This window comes from Carassius gibelio, chromosome A7 (assembly GCF_023724105.1).
Source record: "Carassius gibelio isolate Cgi1373 ecotype wild population from Czech Republic chromosome A7, carGib1.2-hapl.c, whole genome shotgun sequence".
NCBI lineage: Eukaryota > Metazoa > Chordata > Actinopteri > Cypriniformes > Cyprinidae > Carassius > Carassius gibelio.
Window position 1 is genome coordinate 32,840,202 of NC_068377.1, and position 13,098 is coordinate 32,853,299.

Below are 13,098 nucleotides of genomic sequence, written 5' to 3' on the forward strand. Positions count from 1 at the left end.
TATTCATAGAAAGTTGACTGGAAGGAAAATGTGTGGTAGGTAAAGATGCACAAGCAGCATGGATGACCACAGCCTTGTGAAGATTGTCAGGGAAAGCCGATTCAAGAACTTGGGAGAGCTTCAGAAGGAGTGTAATGAAGCCATAGTCAGTGCATCAAGAGTCACACGCTCCGATGTCTTCAGGAAATGGGCTACACCTGTCACATTCCTAGAACCAAGCCACTCCTGAACCAAATTTTGTATTTCATTTGGAAATCAAGGTCTGGAGTCTGGAGGAAGACCTGAGAGGCACGAGAATCCAAAGTCCAGTGAGAAGTTTCTGAAGTCAGTGATGATTTGGGGAGCTGTGACGTCTGCTGGTGTTGGTCCATTGGGTTTTCCAAAGTCAATGCAGCCATCTACCAGGAGATTTTGCAGCACTTTTATGCTTCCATCTGCTGACAAGCTTTATGGAGATGCTGATTTTATTTTGCGGCAGGACTTTCCCACAGTGCCAAAACCACTTCCAAGTGTTTTGCTGACCATGATATCACAGTGATATTCAAATTTGGAATTTTTCTAAACTGCAAGTGGTAACCATCAGAATTAAAACAAAAAAACTCTTGAAATATTTCAGTTTGTGTGCAATTAATCTAGAATATAAGAAAGTTAGCTTTTTTTAGTTTTTCATGATATACATTTTTTTTTTAGATGCACCTGTATATGATCACTATGGTTACCGCTACAGCACAATTGAGGCCGTTACCAGCTCCTCATAGGAACCCGGGGTCAGGAGTCATAGCACATACACACGTAACATACACATACACCGAACGTAAACATCAGTGGCAGCAACATCGTCATGTGTGTTTGTTGATAAAAGAACATGTGAAGTGAGAAGGTGGGTACAAAGTAATGGTTTTATTCTTATTCTGCTTCAGCCTGCTTCTGACCTGACACAATTTTTTTAGAATCAAAACACACACCCATACCCCAACAGGATCTGCTACTGTGGCTGAGAGAGCTAAACGTGCTGCAAATGATAAAAACACCTGCAAATTATGAAAACATCTTCATCAATTTGACAACACGCACTGCAAATACTCACAATACAAACAAATAAAGAAATGTGCTGCAAAAACACAGACTACATCGGAAATATTTAAGTTAACCATAAAGTGAAAAACATGGCTGGGACATAATTTATCAATGTTTGCTCTGAAAAGATCTTTATTTTAACATCCTGATCATACGATATCTTAGCTTTTTTGCTTTTGTTGCTTTTTTTGTGTGAATATTATTAGCCTAAATAAGCTGACTAAATACACAATTTACTGTAACTGTGAAAGGTTATGTAAGCTGGCTAACTTTTACAACTTTCCTTACAAAAACTAACCGTAACCTATGGTTTTACTATTGTAATTAATTAATTAATTAATTAATTAATTAATTAATATTATTATAATTTATTATATAAAAAGCAAACAAAAATGGTTACTGTTATCATGCACAAATTAACCATGGATACTACTCTAACCATAGTTTAACCATGGTATTTGTACAACTGTCATAATACAAATGGTAATCAATAGGACAAAAAAATAATTTTCGTTTTGTTGGGGTAATTTTGTTTTTGTTGAGTATTTGCACCTCGTTTCTGTATTTGTGTTGTGAGCATTTGTTGTTTTTGTATTTCGTTGTGTTGCGAGTATTTGCAGCACGTGTGCTGTCAGACTGATGAAGATGTTTTCTTAATTTGCTGGTGATTTTCTATTTGAATGTGTTTTGTGAAGTTGCAGCGCTTTGAGCTCTCTCGGCCACCGCGTCTCGTCCCTATATTGAAATCTTCGCCCCACATTGACACACGCAACCATGGCAACGACGTTCGCGGAAACAAGTGAAGATGACAAACAAGCATATAAAAAAAAAAAGCCAACATGGAAAAGTTGTGTGAAACTTTACTCACCTATCAAAATGAAGCAAAGTAACCTCGGTGTCCGATTCGAGCACTTCCCACTCCTTGAGTTTTTCTCCACCGAAGCTGCTCCGATATTTAAGCGGGTCCTCCCATTTGCCTGATTATAATCCTTTTTAATTTTTTATTTCTCTGATATTTACCTCTTTTTTTATCTGCCATCTCTCTCAATCTACAGTCAATATGCTTGTTTTTAATTTAGCATCTGGATCATATTTATTTCATGGATCATATTTATTTCAATATAAAAGCAACATAACTGAGATTCCCCCCCCCCCCCCCCCAAACAAGTGCAACTCAAACAATGTTTAAAAAATGCACATGACCTCGCGCTCGTTCTTTCTAATCCATTATGCAAATTGCGTTCCATTTCCATGACGTCACACAGCAGCCGCGATATCGCTGAATCTTTCTGAGGATTCATATGCTGATAGGAGTATCATATGTGTACAGACGCTAATTTTCGGAGTGAATTTGCAATACAGAGAGTTAGTTTAGATTCAGTCAAACAACCACAGTGCACAAATTTGATACATTTTCACTGGACAATATCTACAAGATTATCGTCTGTGTCTGAGGAGAGTGTAGAAAGCCAGTTGAGTGTCATGGAGGCCCCTCCTGTGGAGCAGAGCTCAACAGGTGAGTTTAGAAATATGTTTGAAACTGTTCAACTTTGATTTACACACATCTCACAAATTCAGGAAAGCAATAGATGGGTTATAGTGGGGCATGGAGTTATTTTTGTAGTGTTTCTGTAATTTGCTCTCGAGCTAGGAGAGCACAGGCTGTTTGATGTTTGCTGGTAATTAACACTAGTGGTCGACTTGTGATTTTTACCATTTAAAAATGCACAGAATATAAAAATGGAAATAAAAATGTAAGAAATATTCATGAAATAATGTAGATCTATCTTTTTGGCAAATATAAATCATTTCATTAAGTTCAATTAACACCAAGAGCTAATGATTCAGTTTTTTTTCTTCAGTCATTTTAGTGCTTCAACTTATTTCAGTTAACTTGCCAAGGCAATTAAAAATGTTTTAGTTTTAGTTAATGATGATAACCCTGGGTCATATTAATAGTATTTTCTATTTGTTTTTCTTAGTTTCAGAAAAGCATGCCAGCAAGCGGAAGAAGAACATAATTTCATGTTTCTTCAAGAAAGTACGTAAGGCTGTGAAGCTTCCCATCTGCTCCAAGAACACAGTGGACTGTCTACCACAGCAGGACCCACAGTTTGACAACTCTACACCTAGCCTGGAAGGGTGGAGCGATGCCGCTTTATCCAGTTCGGATGGCTGCCCAGAGCAGTCCAGCTTCACACTTCCAGGTAAGGGCTTCAGTTTGCTTGAACCTAAAGACAGCATCCAGATTAGATGACTCTATACCTAATGTCATCAATGAGGGCAGTACAGACAGACCGAAATTGGAGGCTTCAGGTGAGAATAATATTGCATTACAAACAGGGGACATCCGTGTAGCTAGATCTCCAATAGCTGATATTAAATTTGTTGATATTAGTTACAAAAAAGGGTACAGAAGAACGTAGGAAGAGGAGAGGAATCCACTCTTTCTTCAAGAGTGTGTGGAAGGCTATGAAAAAGCCTTTCTGCTGCCAGAACAAAGTGGAGCCTTTTGTGCCTCCACCAGAACTGGATGATCCTGAGCTGTCACCTGTCCCAGAGCCTTCAGACTGCGTCCCAACTAATGGTAAATATGTGATCATTATAACAAGATTAGTGTAATTGAAGTAATAAACTGGTTTCAAATAAGTTTATTTGAAATATGCTTATACTGAAGTTAATCTACAGTTAGCTGGCATCTACTGTTAGTTTGTGCCTTATTTATTTTTTCTATATTAATATTGTTTATTGTCACAAGGCACCAGTTGTATGAATTAAGACTGTGCCTTTTAAGAATTAACCATCTAGCAGTTAGCCTAGTTTATTATTATATTTCAATTTGAACTATTTTTTTATGCACATTACTTTGTAAGTTATTACAAATCTTGAAGTAGAAAAAAATAATAACTCATTATACTGCTTTAAGCATTTTATGCAACTTAAAATGATCTAGCAAGCTTTTATAATGTATAACACACTGTATAATATATTTATATAATACAATATGTATGTTATTGTGTATGTGTTTTTCTCTTTTTGTTCAGAATCCATTAGCACTCGCTATATAGTGCAAAATATTATTGGAGAAGGAGGCTATGGCAAAGTGTATGAGGGAATCCGTATTTCCGATGGCAAAAAGGTAGAAGAACATTTTGCTCTTACATTGGAATCTGAAAAAATTTGAGGGAACCTAAAGATTTTAATCTTTAAATACTCAGTTCTTCATGGTTAGGTTAAGGTTAGGTGTTAAACATGCTCAACTGTGTTTTTTACCTTTTGCAGGTTGCCATCAAATGTATTAAAAAAACTGTACGGGATCATTATCTTCAAACTGTAAGCTGGCAAAACATAATATGTATTTAGTTGTTTAAGTGCTGATCACTGTAGTTAATTCACTTGTACGTAACATTAAGCATGAATTCAGCTTTGACTCCATTATTAAATCGACAAAGTTCAAAGCAATGTAAAGTACAGTAAATTTAAAAATGATACATATTCTTCAGAGTTTTACCAAACTAACCTTTTGTCTCATCTTTTCTGTAGACTGTTCATCCCAAACCTCTCATTACCGAAGTTGCGCTGATGCTAACGATGAAGCAAGGACCCATAAGCCCCTACGTCATCCAACTATATGAGTGGTTTGAGCACCCTCAAGTATTCACCCTCGTGATGGAGAATCCGGATCCCTGCGAGAGCTTGTTGGACTTCATCAACAATAACCCTAACATGAATGAGACAACAGCACGGCTCATCATGTGTCAGGCGGTGCAAGCAGTACTGCACTGCATTGAGCACGGTGTTTTTCATAATGATATTCATCCAGATAATATCCTGTTGAGAAAACACACTTTGGAGCTCAAGTTAATAGACTTTGGCTGTGGTCATCTACTTAGTAGTAATGGCTATAATCGCAGTCAATATAGAGGTGAGCTGGCATTTTGTGTAACAGAGTGTGGAAACCAGTATTTAATGACAGTATTGCTGATCATGTGATTCTTCTAAGAATTGCTCAATGCTGAACATGTCTTGCTTACAGGAATACAGGCTTACTACCCACCTGAGCTCTTCACCTGTGGCAGATTCTACGCCACCTCTACAAACGTCTGGGCTCTAGGAGTGTTGTTGTATGAGATGGTGAACACGTGTTCTCCATTTTGCAATATAACTGAAATCACACAAGCCGAAATTAGGTTTGAAAACCCAGATTTATCCAAAGGTGAGAGAATAGCACTAACAACACACACATACAGCTTCTGCACAGAATGAACAAACATTGGTAGAAAATGTCCTGTCTAAAACACAGACTTTAGTATTTAACAACTGATGTTAGAGGTTAGAATTATGTGTTCAGAGTTATGTTTCTAATTATAGTAACTTCCCTTAACCTTAAATTAACAATGTTTCAGCTGTTTTATGTATGCTAACATTAGTCACATGGTCACGACTAACCAGCTCTCTCCTGAAAACAGAATGCCGTGATCTGATCGTCCAGTGCCTAAACCGTGATCCAACTGAACGGCTGACCCTCGATCAGATCTTGCAGCATGACTGGTGTAAAACAGAGGATCTAGAAGAGTCAGAGGATTGAAACTGCATACTGCAAACTGGCTTCGGAGTTGAGCCAGTGTAACAGACAGAGTAGGAAACTACATCTGTGCTGTCATCTTCAATTCTGAATCATATATGATGCAGATTTAAAATGTGATTAGTGAAGTGAGTTCATTTTAACAATCTTGATGTACTATAATATATGATGACTAGAAAAAAGACCTGAGTGAAAACAGTGAGTGTGAAGAATCCTCTTACTTTCTCTTTCCTAGGGTTGGACACACACCTTCCAGTGAAAAGGCACTATGAATTCACATGCTGATGGAAATTGGAAACTCAAGCCCTTATGTGAACCCATTACTAAAGAATCAGAGAGCTCGGAGCACCCCGGAATTCAGAGCCAGTCCACATCCTTACTGTTCCATCCGAAAATGAGCAGCGATAGCTCTAGACATCACAGCCATAAGTGCTTTGTTTTAAAAGCATAGTTTTAGCTTTGTTTTAAAAGCGTAGTTTAGCCATTTTAAAACGAATATGTTATTAGGAATCAATAAAAAAGGACTTTCTAAAAAATCATATCTAATGAAATATATTTAATAAAAATAATGACAAAAATAATATCTGTTTGTTTTAACATTTTATGCATAATAAACATAATAACAATAACATCTCATTTGGTGGAATGTTTAGCTAAAAAAAATAATTATAAAAATATATGGACCATTTACACACACGTGTATAAATAAGATAAATGAATAATAAAGAAACATACTGATTTACATGTAATTGTAGCATAACTCGTCCTGTGTTATTGTATATAACTTTTTACAGTTACAGTTTTTGTTAATATTTTTAATCTTTTTTTTTTTATATTATTTTAGCCTTGGCTACTGGCTTAAGTAAAAAGTTGTTATATGTTATTTTATTTTACATTCATGCATTTAGCAGAGGCTTTTATCCTAAGAGGCTTGGGCCGAATCCCAATTCTACCCCTTATGGAGTTTTATTAACACAGTTCGGGAGGAGAATGATCAGATAATCCAATTTGGCACAGGTGCATCTCATTTAGCTTATCATCTTAACTAGCACACAAGTATATATATATATCCAGTCTTCCTACCTCCTGACCTACTACGACGCTCAGTGGGGGGATTTTGGGGGATTTTTTCAGATCTGCCGCTTTATTGCTGGACCAATGATCACTCCTACCCCACTAAACACTGCCGCTGAACACCAACAAGTGTCATCGCAACAGCTGCTCTTCTCGCCAAGCCACACGTTGTGGCTAAAAGACTGTGCAAAGCCCCTAGCTCGCCTCACTCGACAACATGATCGTGCCACCCAAGACCAGGCTCTGTTCGAGTGCTGGATCACAGCAGCAGCAGGCATTTAACCAGCCTGGGCCGCACCCCAGTTCTCACAACAGCAAGCCTCTCTCGCTTCCCGTTCGATGCTGCTCAGTTCAGTGTCGGCTCCAGCAGGAGCCTTTACTGTATCTCCCCACTGCCACAGCAGTGTCTGCTCCCGCAGGAGCCTTCTCTGTATCTCCCCACTGTAGTGTCAGCCCCCTCAGGAGCCAAAAAAAAAAAAAAAAAGACCCAAAGAACACACAAAAAAAATCGCATACGTAGGCGATTCTAGCCGAATCTGTATCTGTATGCATGAGACTGTCTGAATACTGGCAGAATTCACATTTCTGTTGTAAAAAGAGAAAAATTGTGCAGAAGTATTATTTGCTGTTATGCGTGTGTCCGAAGCTGCAGTTGCTGTGTGACGCCTGTTCAAAAAAGAAAAACTGGACGCGCTCTGAGAGAGGGTCGTTAAAATCAATATCCTATTTTTGTTTTTGAAATTTGTGTTGGTTGGTCCAAACGATTCGGCAATAGATTTTCGAAGTTTTAGACTAGATGGGAGAAATGATGTGGGCACGGTTTTTCCAGAACTTCGTGAAGTCAAAGCGATGTCGCGCTGTTTTAATGAATGTACTGTGTTATGACCGAGAACATTTTGTTTACTGCAGCCATTATTACCAAGCCCGAACCGTTGACTCTGACAGTGTATGGGAGCATGAGATGAAGCGAAAGCACAGGCCATAGTGTAGCATCCGTGTAAACCATAGACCGTAAAAGAAATGGACACAGCGACCTCATTGGAATCAACAGAGAGTGAAGTCAATTAGAAGCACGCACCCCTGGGGGTCGAGCGTACTGCGCAGGCTCAAACTGAGCTTCATGACGTAGATGTCACATGAGCAACCTGTAAGTCTTCTAATCGCTGTGCCAAGAGAAATCTGAATCACCCACCGAATCTTGCAGAGAATGTGAGCGTGAACAGGAGCAAATTTTGGTAAGTATTCTGATTAATTATCTCTCTATGCCTCCGCAATATTATTAACTCGTCCTTCTCTTCAGGTCACATCCCAAACCCATTCAAGCTAGCCTCTTATCAGAGGTGAAGATAGGATTTTTTAACTGGGGGGGACAAAGCTGTCCAGCAGTAAAATTTTTGCAGTCCAGAAAAATCACTAGCTGAGTCATAGATGATAGTACAGGTGTATCTAAAAAAATTACAATATCATAGAAAAGATCTTTATTTTTTGTAATTTAATTTAAAAAAGCAAACTTTCTTCTATTCTACTGTCATTCATTGCACACAAACTGAAATATTTCAAGAGTTTTTTTTTTTTTCTAATGGTTACAACTTACAGCTTAGGAAAATAAAAAATGTAGTATCTCAAAAAATAAATATTCTTTTTTGAGCTTGATTAGTTTTATTAATTTTGAGTATAAATACTGGGTAGCTCTTGAGCTAGTTTAGAACATGTAACAGTTGTCCGTAAGACCATCATGTGTTTCCGTTCATGAGCTTTTATAAAAATAAAGATATTATCATTCATTCTAAATGTGACGTTACTACTGTGGCTACAAATAAACCGAAACAGACTCGACTGAATAAGCAGGGTATTTTCATAAGCATTAATGAATAAATAAGATAGAAATACATACAAGTGTATATATGTGTGATTAATTTTGAGTCCTGATAAATTAATTCATTATGATCAGTGTATCACTTATTCTATAGTAAAATATCGATGCTTTTGAATTTGAATATTTAACAAAGCATGCAAACAAACAGCTGCTTTTATCATGTTCAGTGTGATCGTGCATATTCTAGTGATTTATTTCTTATTAGTTTTGTGATAACTTCTCTTTGTTGGTGAAATGATGAGGTTGCATGATGTTGTTCATGAGAGGCATGTAAAGGGCGTGTTTTACTGAAGTGCAGCATAGCTTCAGGCCCTGACTGTGGAAACCCTGCGCTATTCTGGCCTCTATGCTACTGGCCCGAGGTTATTACCCCGCCCGGCCCGTTTTAAGCCTTGGCTCGCACTGGCCCGACAGTGTAAATGCGGCTAAAGACATCCTCCACAAGTAGGGTAAGACACAGTGTTAATTTTGACAGCAAATTCGGATTTAGTCTTAGACTTTTGAATAACACACCATTTAGTTTTAGTAACATTTTAGTCTAGTCTTAAGTCTTTTAGTCTTAGTCTAGTTTTTTTTAGTAGAACAAAGTCAACTTAGTTGACTTGAATAAATGTTTCCATCAGTCTGTTATGGAATGGTATTTATAAAATAAACATAAGGCCTGCTCTCAATGAAAAATATACATGCTCTCTGAAAAAGATATGCATTCGTCCTGAATGATATGCAATGCATATGACATTCTTTCAAGATGAAGTACAGTATTATTGAAATAGACAACCACCTATATTATATTTGTATTGTATGTTCATTCTATTTCTTTATTTGTGTTATTTACACAGTTTACACTTTTTTTTTTTTTGTTCATTTAAAATAGCACTGCATAGTCTTCACTGTAAAATAAAATACACAATAAAACCAAAATGTATTCAGACACCTTTAACGTTTCTTACAATATCACAGTTTATTTGCTGTAGTTTAGAAATTGGTAATAAAATATGACAATAACTCAGGGTTAAACTGTGTCAGAACAACAAATTCATCTTGATAATGTCTGATGCAATGCTTAATTTGGTTCAGTCTGTGGTGTGAAAAGGTTGCATTAGCAATTAAAGAAAGAAACACTTAAGCAAAACATGCTCAGGTCCCTAATAATTTTTTTTTTGTGTGTATTTTTTAGTCACTAGTAAAACAATATAATCCATTCTATCAGATTTTTGGATTGACTTTGGATAAATTCTTGTTAAAACTACAAAGTAATTCAATCAAGAGCAGTGAGTGATTTACTTTCGTTTTCATACATTAAAGACACTGACAGCAGAGCTAGTAAATTAGGCGCGGTCATTTTAAGAGACCAATGCATCCATTATAAAGATACGCATCCGATTTCTTTCCAACTCTTTACTTTCACTGAAGACATAACTACAGACTTTTTCGAACACACTTTCCAAGACGGGTATTTCGACATATTTAGTATGTATTTGTTGTCGGTACAAAAGCAAGAAGACTTTGAGACGCGTCTCTGCTTGCTCCCTGAACACCAGAACACCACGCTGCTGAATTGAGCTCTTTCACTTTTCACTCTTTTTCTTATGTTTATTTAAAATGCGATTTGTATTTGTTCGTTCAGGTGCAGGAGGACGCAAACGTCCTGAAGGAGAGCTCGGTTCAGTGTTGCGCGAGTAACCAGCTGCTCAGTTCAACTTTCCCGCATCGTGGGGCTGAAGCCAACTTGATGTGTTGAATGCTCGGAGCACGTTATAAAACGTATTCTTAAAATACACATTTCTGTTTTAATAAATGCTCATATTAAAACATTGCATTACACATAAGTAGGTACAAAAATAATCAGTGATACATTTACGACCCCATAAAAATTTGTCGCAGTGTAGTTCCCTGTGTAAACAACTTAACAGTTATGAAAACGTACTCGAAACTGTGCGAATTTCAGCAAACTCATCTTTGTTCTCTTTTCTGTGTAACTGCTGCTGCGTTTGTTTAGCTGTTGCGCTTGCATTTGCCGCGGCTTTTTAAAATGGCTCGGCTGCTTCTGCATAGATCAAACAACCCTCAAAGATTCGCTCTAATTGGATCTCTTCTCCATTCGTCCCTCCCATATATTTTCGTCTCATTTGTATTCGTTGACTAAAGTGTCAGTTATATTTCGTCACGTTTTTCGTCATCATTTCTGACTTTTTATTTAGTTTTTATTTAGTTTTCGTCCGTGAAAAAGGTTAGTTGATGAATATTTTTCGTCATAGTCTTCGTCAACGAAATTAACACTGGTAAGACACAGAAGGTCATTGCTGAAAGGGCTGGCTTTTCACAGAGTGCTATATCAAAATATATTCATAGAAAGTTTACTGGAAAGAAAATGTGTTGGTAGGTAAAGATGGACAAGCAGCATGGATGACCACAGCCTTGTGAAGATTGTCAGGGAAAGCCGATTCAAGAACTAGGGAGAGCTTCACAAGGAGTGTACTGAAGCCATAGTCAGTGCATCAAGAGTCACACGCTCCGATGTCTTCAGGAAAAGGGCTACACCTGTCACATTCCTAGAACCAAGCCACTCCTGATCCAAATTTTGCATTTCATTTGGAAATCAAGGTCTGGAGTCTGGAGGAAGACCTGAGAGGCACGAGAATCCAAAGTCCAGTGAGAAGTTTCTGAAGTCAGTGATGATTTGGGGAGCTGTGACGTCTGCTGGTGTTGGTCCATTGTGTTTTATAAAGTCCAAAGTCAATGCAGCCATCTACCAGGAGATTTTGTAGTACTTTTATGCTTCCATCTGCTGACAAGCTTTATGGAGATGCTGATTTTATTTTGCGGCAGGACTTTCCCACAGTGCCAAAACCACTTCCAAGTGTTTTGCTAACCATGATATCACAGACAATCTGTGGGGTACTGTGAAGAGGAAGAGGTATTGTAACATCTGAAAAACAATAAAGAGGAGCTGAAGGCTGCTATTTTGAAAAAAACATATTGAAATTTGGAATTTTTCTAAACTGCAAGTGGTAACCATCAGAATTAAAACAAAAAACGCTTGAAATATTTCAGTTTGTGTGCAATTAATCTAGAATATAAGAAAGTTAGCTTTTTTAAGTTTTCCATGATATAATTTTTTTTTTGAGATGCACCTGTATATGATCACTATGGTTACCGCTACAGCACAATTGAGGCCGTTACCAGCTCCTCATAGGAACCCGGGGTCAGGAGTCATAGCACATACACACACCCGAACGTAAACGTCAGTGGCAGCAACATCGTCATGTGTGTTTATTGATAACAGAACATGTGAAGTGAGAAGGTGGGTACAAAGTAATGGTTTTATTAGTTAATGGTTAATGGTTTTAAGCTGACTAAAGACACAATTTACTAACTGTGAAAGGTTATGTAAGCTGGCTAACTTTTACAACTTTCCTTACAAAAACTAACCATAGCCTATGGTTTTACTATTGAAATTAATTAATTCATAAATATTATTATAATTTATTATATAAAAAGCAAACAAAAATGGTTACTGCAATCATGCACAAATTAACCATGGATTTACTACTCTAACCATAGTTTAACCATGGTATTTGTACAACTGTGATAATACAAAAATGGCAATCAATATGACAAAAATTTATTTTTCGTTTTGTTGGGGTAATTTGCTGGTGCTTTTTCTATTTGAATGTGTTTTGTGACGTTGCAGCGCTTTGAGCTCTCTCGGCCACCGCGTCTCGTCCATTTTGAAATCTTCGACCCACACGGACACACGCAACCATGGCAACGACGTTCGCGGAAACAAGTTAAGATGACAAACAAGCATATAAAAAAAAAAAGCCAACATGGAGAAGTTGTGTGAAACAAAGCAAAATCAACTTTACTCACCTATCAAAAAGAAATAAAGTTACCTCGGTGTCCGATTGGAGCACTTCCCACTCCTTGAGTTTCTCTCCACCGATGGAAAGCTGCTCAGATATTTACGCGGGTCCTACCTTTTGCCTGATTATAATCCTTTTTATTTTTTTGTTTCTCTGATATTTTCCTCTTTTTTATCTGCCATCTCTCTCAATCTACAGTCAATATGCTTATTTTTAGCATCTGCTAAATGACTAAATGTAAATATGCGTCCTGTGCACTCAAACTGAGCGCACCCCTTCCCTAGTGCCATCGGCTCGCCTTTTTGTCATATTTCTAAAAAAAAAATCTAAAATACATGTTTGTACTAAAGTAAAAATGGATGATTGATACACCTTTCTCATGGAATCACATAGCAAGCACTTTGATTGTCTTGAACATCATATTTATTTCAATATAAAAGCAACAGAACAGAGATTATACCCCCCCCCCCCCCCCAAACAAGTGCAACTCAAACAAAGTTTAAAAAATGCACATGACCTCGCGCTCCTTCTTTCTAATCCATTATGCAAATTGCGTTCCATTTCCATGACGTCACACAACAGCCGCGAAATCGCTGAATCTTTCTGAGGATTCATATGCT